We start from the raw sequence: 12461 nt of genomic DNA, 5'->3' as shown, positions 1-12461 counted from the left end.
AAATAATTTGGGATTATCATAGTTCTAGGGGAGCTTATTGATATTTTTTAAGTTATCTATATTATTTTAAAGGGGGAGGATTTTGCTATATGAGCTAATCATGGATTTAGGGGGAGAAAGAAAATGGTGTAAGTTAATGAAGATGGTTTAAGTTACATTGTGAAAAGTAGAGGGGAGATTGGAGCTTTAAATAGATTATGAAAATCAATATATGAAGGGGGAGTTTATTGAATTCCTTAAAAATATCAAGATATAAACATCCCATACCATTTCTATTATGAAATCAAACATCCTAGATCCTTCAAAGAAATAAACTATTTACTCATTCCATGAATTTCATCGGCACTACAACAAAAATGACTTTCCACAGCGCGCAAATATGCTATCCGCAGCGCACATCGCACGCTGCACAGTTGCAAGCTGTTAAAAGTCGTTAGGCATCCGCAGCGCGCAGTGCACGCCGCGGATGATCTCATCCGCAGCGCACAATGCGCGCTGCGGATGTGAGCTTCCGCAGCGCGCAATGCGCGCCGCGGATGTGATCATCCGCGACGTGCATTGCGCACTACGGATGTGAGCTTCCACAGCGCGCAATGTACGCTGCGGATGTGATCAATCGCAGCGCACAATGTGCGCTGTGGATAAAATAAAATAATTAAACCATTCAAATCACAATTATAAACTCAAACCTCAAATAATTAATAACATAAATACTACACACAAATACCATATAAAATTACACATTTATAATCCAACAGTTATAAATAAAAATTCACATCCGTTTTGATAAGCTTACAAAACTTTGTTATCTTGAACATAAAGAAAAACAAAAAATACGTGAGGTTATGTGTATATATGTGCTGATACTTAGCACATATATACTTGTTGATTGGAAGAGCTTTCTTGCTGATGAATCTATCCTTGTTGATGAATCTCTACGAAAATACAGAGTCTCTACGAAGGAACATGATGTACTTTTGCTTTTGGATCTGTGGATGCAATTCGACCTTCTGCAACAGCTCCGTCAACAGACCAATGAAGCAGCTTACATTTAGCATTAACACTAATATCTCCAGCAGCCCCCTTTTTTAGTTTTGACTATATCACAATAAATAATAATTAATGATTAAACAAATTTTATAATAGAGCATGTTATAAATAATAAACGAAAGTATAATATTGGTTAAGATAGTTACCTGAGCTGCAATATTGCTATCACCACTAATATAATTTCCAACACCACTTCCAATACCACCACTAGCAACCTAATTTAACAAATAAATTAGTTATTGTTAGCCACTTTCAAAATGAAATATCAATCAGCAATTCATCAGAAGAAATATAATATAATTCTGGATAAAATCAGAATAACTATATAACTCGCTTGTTAGACATTGTAGACTGCAACAAGGCAAGATAATCATAAATCACTGATGAGCAGAATATGTTATATGAATCTTTTGCAGTTTCACTCGCTTGTTATACTGTACCTTTGTTGCATCATTGAACAAAAAATATGATCTCTAAAGACTGCCCAAAGATCTAGGTGAACTGCTTTGACATTGTATATCAAATAAATACTGTTTTTTATAGAAAAGAATGTTATATGCAAGATAACATGATTCAATAAAAAATTTTGCTTTCTTTGAAGTTCGTAATGTGTGAGAAAATTCCAATTTGCCTATAAGATTTTGTTTCTTATTCTCAGTCTGTTCACGGTTTAGGAATGCCATTCCTCACCATAGTTTATAAACAGTCATCACTTGCCCTCTGGGCCAGTTGCAATTCAAGTTCCAGATGTAACACCACAAATGCCATTTGGCATGCACTTACTTGTTTATGGATGCACCATGTTGTCATAATACTCAAACTATCTTGGCAAGAAAACAATGATGATTCACTAACTACTGGGGCAATATGACATTTCCAGAACTTTGAAGTGAAAAGTGCAAACATGAGCAAACATTGAAGGGCATGAAATATACATAGAAAGAATGTATGTTGTTTGTACAAATAAGTGAGAAATGGACCTAGAAAAACGACCTAACAAACAAGAAAAATGTCATGATTGGGGTGGGGGTATCATTAGTTGCTTTAAATATTTTCTGTCATGCCATCCAGCAGAAAACATGGATAAATATACACATGTAAAAAAATAATTGCAGTCATAGCTTACTACTAATCCACTCAGCAATTCTCAAAAAACCAATGCAATCCACAAGTACCAGACATACCACCAGTTCATATCACCAAAACCCTAGTAAATACTCTGAAAGGGAGAAAGGCCTAATTTTCAAAGACTATGACTTGAGCATAACACTATTAACCTTTCTTTCCAGATGTCAACATCAAGATGCAAATAGTAATTATGACTGCCATTATTAGTATCTACCAATAATTTATATTTAACAAGTCATTATATGAATGAATAAACTAGCAAACTAAGCCTGTCCTTCCCCTACATCACATAAAAGAGATCATCACAGTCAAACTATTATTATTTCTTTCCCTAGCTTTGCCAATTTCATAGATATCTTTCTCTCACACTAGTTCCTATATTATCATAGAACTAATAATATGTTTAAAAATAGTGTTGCACCTGGCTATGTTAAGTATAACCAATAACTTGATTGCTAACAGAAGGAATACGTGAGAAGGCAATACAAACATAAAAATAGTGTTGCACCTGGCTATGTTAAGTATAACCAATAGCTTGATTGCTAACAGAAGGAATACGTGAGAAGGCAATACAAACATAAAAATAGTGTTGCACCTAGCTATGTTAAGTACACTCATGAGTGGCAAGGCAAGGTAATTTGATAGTGGAAACACAGGCATAGCCAGTTCTGAATTTGGGTTCAATAGTGATTCCAAGCAACACCGTCTCCATATTTTTGCAACATCAAGCGGAAGCCATTTGAAGAACAAACCAGAGTTGCCTTAGAGAACAAACACTGATTTAGGAAAGAAATTCTTGTGGAAAAAAAATCCAAAAATATAACAATTAGAATTAACAAGAAAAAGGGAAAGTTACCCGTTGCAGTTCAATGTCAACCTGCTAGCACCTCTAGCAAGGCAAGGAGAATCTGCCAAGAAGAAGAGTTTGAAATGAACTATAAACTTAGCTATCAACCTGACAAATGAAAGATAATATATGCAAAATATGCATGGCCTTTAATCATAGACATAAGCATTGCCTGGCAACATTTAAGATTCCCTCCACAAGCTGCATAATGCAAAGGAGTGCTTCCAGCTCCTGCTTGATTCATAAAAATTGAAAAATTATGCCAAGGTACAGGTTTGACAAATCACACGCTATCACTTGCAAAATCAGTACACACCTATCAAATTGGAGGACGACCCATAGTTAAATGTAACTACAGAGACGTTAGCACCTATCCTTTGAAAAGCGATTGGTTGCAATTTCCAAATCCCTTAAGGTAAACCAATGACCCCAGCCAGAAAAAAGTACCTCTGCTTGCCGCTGCAAAGGGAGGGAATAGGCGCTGCGGATTGATGGCCAGGCGGGCGCCCGGGTAGCAAGCTCTGGAGGAGACCTCGGCGGCTGGGCGAGCACGGGAGGAGACCTCGGCGGCTGGGCTGGGCGAGCTCTGGAGGAGACCTCGGCGGAGGCGGGAGGCGAAGAACGGGCGGAGGCGGGAGGCGAAGAACGCGGTCGCGAGTCGCGAAGAGGAAACCTGAATCGCTCGCGAAGAGGAAACCTAAATAGGCGCTGCGGATTGATGGCCAGGCGGGCGGCCGGGCAGCGAGCTCTGGAGGAGACCTCGGCGGCTGGGCGAGCACGGGAGGAGACCTCGGCGGCTGGGCTGGGCGAGCTCTGGAGGAGACCTCGGCGGAGGCGGGAGGCGAAGAACGGGCGGAGGCGGGAGGCAAAGAACGCGGTCGCGAGTCGCGAAGAGGAAACCTGAATCGCTCGCGAAGAGGAAACCTAAATCGCGCTACGGAACAGTACAGTCGCGAGATACGAAGAGGAAACCTAAAGCGGGAGTATATATTTATAAAATATATAATTAACGTAAATATTTAATTAAAATAATTTTATAAAACGTAAATGAAAATAAAATTTTTATAAACATAAGTAAAATTTTTATTAATTCATAAATATAAATTTTTAACAGCGCACATTGTACGCTGTCAATATAAATTTTTAACAGCGCACATTGTACGCTGTTAAAAATACTTTTAACGGCGCACAATATGCGCTGTCAAAAATAATTTTAACGGCGTACAATGTGCGCTGTTAAAAGTATTTTTAACAGCATATTATTGTTGCGCGCTGCGGTTGATAAAAATATGATATTATCCGCAGCGCATTTTATTGGGCGCGCTGTCAAAGCAACTATTAACGGCGCGCCTATGATGTGCGCTGCGGATGACGCGCTGCGGAAAGTCATTTTTGTTGTAGTGATCAGTCGACTGAGACAGATACCAGTCGACTGATATATCTGTGAGATGGAAATTTTGACCTGTTTTCTTGATGATTGACCTTTCCTTTACATCACATGCTAGATATATGTTCGATAGTCATGGGACTGATTTAAAATGCATCTCTATACCCAAAATTACTTTGATATAAATGCTTGTTTCTTGAAAATTTACATTTTCTTCAAGTAGTATCAAAATGATATCTTTGGAATTGAAAATATGTTGAGACCATTTTTCGAAATTCACTTATGGGTCACTAAACCACATTGTCAAATCTCATATTTTTTAACCTAATATGAATTTGTTATGAATTTTCAAAAATGGCACTGATAATCAGTTTATCAGGCATCAGTCGACTGGTGCTAATGATAGTCAACTGATCTCTCTGTTTCCTGAATTATGCTGATTTTTTTTAATGAATATCTGATTCCATGTTGCAATATTTATTATACTCCTTGTGCTTGTGTGGTTCATTTCATGGTGTTAATACGTGAACAAAGAAGACGTATGGATTCAGGGGGAGAAATCTTAGCATTTGCCATAATTCATTTCTCTTGAAACGATTGAATTCTTATCCATTACTTGCTCTGATATTCCCTATTTCTTTTTGCTGTATGTCAAAAAGGGGGAGAATGAAATGGAAAGTTAGGCTTTAATGCTTTAATGATCATTTATTCATGCTAAATGTTTATGCTCACTTGATTAAGCATGATTATGCATAGTGATATTATACATGTTGTATTTAAAGACCTAACTTAAATGATTTTTACCAAACATCAAAAAGGGGGAGATTGTTGGTGCAATGGTGCCCCAAGTGATTGAATTTTAATGTTTGGCTAAATCAGTTAAGTTAGGCAATGTTGGTGATCTAACATGTGTGATTTGAGTATACAGGAAAGTCCAGGTTTGAAGACTTGGCAAGTGGTGAAGTCCCGGAGGCGCGGCCTCTTGGCACATGGAGAAGTCCCGGAGGCACGGCCTCTTGGCAAAGGATGAAGTCCCGGAGGCGCGGCCTCTTGGCAAGGATGACTTAGCATGATGAAACCGAGAGAAACATCTCAAGCTAGTGCAAGGATGAGCACGAGGCTTGTGGAAGGCGTTTGAAGGTTTGCGTCAAGGCTAAGGGTTGAAGAAAGAGCTGAAAGGGGGAGTTTTCAGCTGGAACAGTCGACTGGCCCTGCCAGCAGTCGACTGGGGTTGATCCGAGACACACACAGAAAAATCAGTCGAGTGGAGTCGACTGATCAGTCGACTGGGAGCAGTCGACTGGCGATTCCAGCAGTCGACCGCTTTGATCGTTTGGCTGACGGTTGCGCAGATTCGATCAATTAATGAGCAATTAATGTCATCAGTCGATTGGCCTGATGAGCAGTCGACTGATGCACCGAAAAATCATAAAAGTGGTGTTCGACGCGAAGAACAACAACAACTCTGATTCTCTTCTTCTTTGCTGAACATTCACATTGTGTTTTCGTGTTCTCTTCCTCTAAACTTCAATCTTCATTATTGTAAGGAAGAGATCAAGATTGTGAGGGTTTTCTCCACCTTCGAAGGGTTCTTCAAAAAGGAGGGTTTTCATAGTGGAATCGTCGGCTGTGTGTGTGGATCCTTGGATTAGTCACCTCGTAGAAGTGGATACCAAGTAAATCGAACGGGTTAGCGTTTGGTTCTTTGTAATCTATTCTTTATATTTTTGCTTCCGCTAACAACTTTGCAGAGAAAGTCAAAAAACGCTATTCACCCCCCCTCTAACGAACGCACTGATCCTAACACCTAAGGCTTGCTAGGGCCGGCGGCCAAGAAGAAGAAGGAAGAAGAAGAAGAAGGAAGGGAAGAAAAAGAAGAAGAGAAAGCTTTTTTCTTGCTTGCCATCGGATAGAAGAAAGAAATTTTGGTGGAGTAATCTTGGAGGATCGTTGCCCACACAACGTCCAAGAAGAGGAGAGGAATACAACAGAAGATCATGAGATCTTCAGGTGAACATCTCCTACACAATCTCAAGAAGAAAGGTACAATTTATTTTCTGCTGCGTAAATTGTTTTCTTCGTATGGATCCTGAATACCAACACAAGAGCCCAATGATCTTATGCATCGATCAAGCACCTAGTTGATCGAATATGAGAGCTACTTGATAAGATTCCGTCTCTGAAAATTTTGTCCGGCAAGAATTAAACGGAGCAGAATTTCAGGCTCCCATCAGGTGCTAATCCAACGGTTTTAATATTGAATAGATAGTGTTTTTATTCTTAATACATGGATCTGACTATTTAACACTAACTGAGTGGTTTATTATTTTATCTCTAAACCATGTAAATTAGTATTTTGCATCTCAACCATGTAAATTACAATTTGACACATTATGTATTATTGCTAGTTGGTGCTAGTCTTTGGAAACCAACACCACAACCTGATGAAAGTTTAAAATTATTTTGAAAAATGCTAGGAGAGTCTTAAATCAAAAGGGTACATTCAGACTCGTGTTCACCTAATAAACACATAGGAGTTAAAATGGGCTCGATCAGAGCCCTCTAAGACCATCAATGATTTTTGGCCGAATCCCATTAATGGACCTAGGAGATCCAAATTTTTAAAAATTTGAAATGGGATGAGAGATAATATTGTATAGAAGGTATCCATGGTGTCCAATCTTGTTATTAAGACACATAGGAAAAGTTATCGCGTGTCAACTGGCACACATTGTGATGCTGGTTTCTGAATACCAGTACCACCATATTGGTGCTGGTTTCATACATACCACTGTTCAATACTCATCAATCAACAACATCAATAACACAACTATAATACAATAATTCAATACAATTATTAGGACTTTTACATTTACAATATACAAATCGCAGATGATACCATAGCTCTAGTGTATTGTTTAAATATAGATATAAAGGTAACATCATTACATAATTTATTCTTTACAATCCCACCCAATCGTTCTTATTACAATAAGATGGATAATTAAATTTAAATTTTTGAGAACCTGCCCTTCAAAATTGATACTAATAGATCAATTCTAAAATTCTTAATGTCTGCTTGTTTGAAGACCATCTTCAGATATATATATATCAGAAAGAAGCCATAGTTATTGTTGTAAATAACATGAGGAATTTAGTATTTCAAAATAATTTAAAATTTCATATTCATATTGTTTCTCTATTACTTACCTGACTTCTTGTTGTGGACAACGAACTGTGATAGAGACCCATTTGTCAATAGGATGGTGATATTCTAAGTCAGGATGAATAGTAGTAAGTTCCTTTCAAGAATATTCTTTTAATTCGGATACTCATTTGTCAAAAATTGATGATGATTTACCATTATGTGTGTATGAGAGTTGTAATGATTGAAAGTCATTAATTTTGTATTGATACACAGCAAGTGAATTAATATTGATAGGTATAAAAATATACCTAACCCCTTCCTCTTTCATATCGATATTTATGATATGTGTCATGGCATATTTCAACAAATGTTTTGATGTTGACTATATATAATTGTGTAAAGATATACATTAATAACCAGTAACCAATTAATATAATATATTTAAATATTATATATTATCAAATAATTTAAATTCTTTACAATGTAGCCGATTGAACAATATACAACTTTGTTGTATGACCTACCAGACGAGAAAGCCCCCCTAAACAACATTGAACAAGAGGTATCAATTACCATTTACACTAGAAAAGAAGAAAGTCTTAGTTAAACTAAAAGGTGATTCCTTCCAAATAGATTCTATAGTAGACTTGCAAAGAAAATGAATTACTTTCAATGAGTAAAATAAATTCCAGAACCTGTGATTTAAAAAAAAATTGTGACAAAAATAAATTAATTATCTGATGAGGGGGTTGAATCTACCATACTTTATTTTTTTTCAATGTATTTAACAAATAGGTCACATGTTCATCTTGTTTTTTCTTCTTGGGAGTCTTAAATTATTTCTTAACATACTACCATAAACAAAAAAAACATATGTAATTAGTGATTGAAATTAAACTACTCAAACTAATTGATGTGTAAATACAGACTTATGACAATGACTTCTAATCCTATTTTGCTAACTTTGGCAATCCTTGCTACCTCCTTCTAGACCTCTTCTTCAGAATTACCTTCAAGAATTGAGATAATATCTCCCTCTTCTTGCAGATCATCCATATTAATTTTTTTCTTTTCCCCTATCCAGAACAGCTTATGCTCTTTATCCTGTTATGTTATTAGATGGCTCACAAATTTGTATCTTGCATCTCTTCTTCTAAGGTAAAAGCTTGTGTTAAATGGGACTATCAATAGGAGTATGTCGGTAATCATAGCAAGCTTGATTACGTCCTCTTCTAGTCCTGGTTCTAGAAGTAATTGGTTCAGGATTTGGATCGACTACATGGTCACTTAATTTGACCAATATGTGTGGGGTCGGTGCGTGCGAGAGAGAGGAAGGTGAATGTGGTTCATTCGTTCAACTTACTATCAAGGAAAATTTACAACGGAATTAGAAACAACACACAGGACACACAGATTACTTGGTTTTCAACCTCCCAGGATTAGTACATCCAAGGCCTATGTATGGGAGATGTTCGTCCACTAGTGGTCTCTTTTTTGAAATTTTTTTTGGAGGTGGAGAAACCTGTCTTATAGTCAATATAATAGATAAAAGATGAATCTTAAAAGAAATAAGATAATTAAGTATAAATATTCAAGTTGGGTCGATTTGAAAGTCCTGAGTGCAACACACTCCTCCTGGATCTTCCCCGATCGCATGAGTAAGGCTTAAGTCATGTTCAGTAGCACCGTAAAATCACAAAGTAGTAGAATATTCATTGTACCTTGATCTTCCTCGAATAGGCTTTATAAAAACTCTTTTGAGCATCCGGATTCTTTTTCGGGAGTCTCAGACCAATTTAATCAGATCCGACTCCGTTGATCTTTATCCAAGTCGATTCTTCATCATGGTCCAAGCGCTTGGATCAGCCCGAGGTGCCTGGACTATCCGGGCACCTAGAATCAGATTTAGGTGTCTGGATCTGCCCTGGTCTAAGCACCTAGAATTCACCTGGCATCTGGACTGTTCTGGGCGCCCAAAATATGATCCGAGCATCCGGAATGGGTTTAACCAAGTTTGACCTAAGTTGACTCTCGACTTGGTTCGACTGCTTCTGTTTGCTTCTGTCATGCTTCCTGCATCTTGCTTCCAATTCTTGGTTCCTACAAGATTAGCATACTACAATAAACAAGTAAGCAACTTAAATCTAATTGTAATCTGCTGACTTATTAGGTTTACCTAAGCCTTACACTATAGGTCTAACCTACTAGGCTTACTTGAGGGTTACTCTCCTAAGATTTTCTTTTTCCAAACATCCGATCACTCTTGATCAGCTCGAACTTACCCTTGCCTAACCTCTGGTTAGGACTAATCCCTTGGTATACTTTGCACCTGCCAAACATCCGATCACCCCTTGACCTGTTTAGACTTACCCTTGTCTAACCTCCTGTAAGGACTAGTCACTCGATAGACTCCCACCTGCCCAATCTCACTGATCAAGACTTTTGCTTAGCCTCCAATTATGACTTCTCCTTGCCCAATCTAACTGACTAAGAATTCAGCCTAGCCTCCAACTAGGACTTCCCTTGCCCAATCTCATTGACCAGGTCTTTTGCTAAATCTTACTAACCAGAATTTCTTGCCCAGTCCAACTAATTAGGATTTCTTGTTAGTCATTTGATCAACTTTGACCTAACTAGACTTCACTCACATCCAAATATTAGGTCTTATTTGGATCAATCTTTGGTCAAACTGATCAGACCTAGGTATATTATTAAACATCAAAACCCTAAAGGCAGACTTCACCAACAATATGCCTTAATTGTATATTATTTCAAGTAATTCTTTCACCCTTTTGTTTAACTAAATGTTTTTTTCATTATTAGTTCCTTGATTCAGTTCTGATGAATCATGCAGTTGGGGCATTCACTATCACTTAGGCATCTAGCTTCTATATCATATAATGGTGATGTCTCTAATGGCTTTGGAGTATCATCGAGGTAAGGAAGGTTCTCAAACATTGTATTTTTAGAAAGGGTAGGGGCTAGTTTAATAATAACTGATCAAATTAGAAAAAACTTATTTATCAACTTCAAATGAAAAAAATTTAGTTGACCGTCTTCACTATTTACTTATCCAGGTGAGACTTGGTCCAACAAAGCTGCCACTTTACTAATATGTGAGGGAGTAGACCTCCACTTAATTATTTGTTCGTGGACCTTCAGTATTATATGATTTTTGGATTGGGACATGCTTCAAAAACCATGTCTACATTATAATACAGAGTCTTATATACATATTAATGTCTATATAAAAAAATAAATTTATCATTAAATAAAAAGAAACTTATGGTAAAAAACCTACAAATCCCTTTAGGTAGGGAACTGATATGGGCGTTTGATATGTCTTACTTAATGAAAAGAGGTCTCGGGTGAGATAATTAGGGAGCAATAAATTGATGGATGACTTTAACCCAATTAAATCTACCTAGATTTTGAAAATCATCTACAAGACCTATAAAAACCTTATATGTACTAGAAGAAAATAGCATACAAACAAATATATACAAAATATATAATTTATAAAAGACTAAAATATTATAATTTACTTCAACTCTATGTGAATATATTTTAAGCAATTCCTCTATTCTTGAACTAATAGATTCTTTTTTGTTAGAGAAGTGAGCAAGAAAGAGGTCATCGGATGCATTAGTTGGGTTCATAGAAACGAAAGGACATCTGTCTGCAATACCAAGCAAAAGTGATACATCTCTTCTAGTAAAAACAAATGAGACACTTGAGAATTTAAAATGATTAGTTTTCTATTATGAGCGGACTAAACTAAAAAAACATGAGGTATCTCTAACTTTTAAAAGTTGAAGATGCACATGAAAATATAAAGGTTTGAGATGTTGAATCCCAACTTTGAAATATATTTACCAATAGACCACAAATTGATGAATATCTTGTATGTACAAAAAATAGCAAAAGGGGATGTTTAATAATCATTATGTGTCGATCATGTAAACTAATAGACCTACGATACTTTCCCTTCATTGTTGGAGAGCCAAAAAAAGTCATTAAAGTGGCCTAAAACATTCGTCCATTGGAGTTTCTGACCAACATCAAGTGATGTCTACAATTTAAAAAATATAAAAATTATTAATATGAAAAAATAAATGTCTAGATGCACAAATAATTAATATAATACTATATCTCCATCTTTAACAATATTGATATTGATTTTTCAAAAACAGCATCACATTGGTCTAACTTCTCTATTTTTAAAAATTTGATTGTGCTAGTTTTAGAACAACAACACCACTATTAGATTTTGAAATTGAGAACCACCTTACTGATTACACGAGAATTACTTTTTAGGGTGGTATTGTACTTTAAAATCCAGCACCAAAATAGTGCTAGTTATTGAACATCAGCACCAGAGCGATGCTAGTTTTTAAAATCTAACACTACAATAATGATGATTTTTTTAAAATACCATACACCCCCTAAACCTTAAAAAATCCGGTCGCATGCAATTATAGAATCCTAAACCTTATAGAATATCAAAGAATGTAAGTTAATGTGAAAGATAAACTCTAAACATGTACAATATATGAGGACTACATTAGAAATAGAATACATACATTTGAAAATGATTGAAATCGAGAGGTTGAAAGACCTTCTAGGGCCATTGTGAAACTGGAGTACAATTTACAATAGGAGAGAATGGAGATGAGAACGTCATCGTCGACAAATAGGATGATAAGACAAAGCTAAATCTTAAATTCGAATGGGAGAGGAATAGTTTATCAATAGGTGAGCTTCGACAAAAATCCTAACTCACTTGCTGTGAGTTGAGAGTCTGTAGGGTTTTGATTTCTATGCTTTCAGACGATATGAGAGAAACAAATTGTTTTAACTGAGTACAAAGAGAAGATATTTATTTTCCCTGTATAGAAACA

General features: G+C 36.4%; 1 long non-coding RNA gene across 1 annotated transcript; it reads right to left on the bottom strand.

Annotated features, from left to right (window-relative positions):
- Positions 1-729: 729 nt before the first annotated feature.
- Positions 730-3428, bottom strand: LOC141813369 (uncharacterized). Its single transcript, XR_012600396.1, has 5 exons — positions 3342-3428; positions 3198-3256; positions 3035-3086; positions 1197-1265; positions 730-1098 (listed from the first exon to the last, which is right to left on the bottom strand). It is a non-coding gene; the product is annotated as an uncharacterized LOC141813369 (long non-coding RNA).
- Between the last annotated feature and the right edge of the window lie 9033 nt (positions 3429-12461).

This window comes from Curcuma longa, chromosome 1 (genome assembly GCF_044706935.1).
Source record: "Curcuma longa cultivar G26 ecotype Majalengka, Jawa Barat chromosome 1, ITB_CL_G26_1.1, whole genome shotgun sequence".
Lineage (NCBI taxonomy): Eukaryota > Viridiplantae > Streptophyta > Magnoliopsida > Zingiberales > Zingiberaceae > Curcuma > Curcuma longa.
The sequence above is the reverse complement of the archived record's forward strand: the minus strand, read 5'-3'. Positions and strand labels throughout refer to the sequence as shown.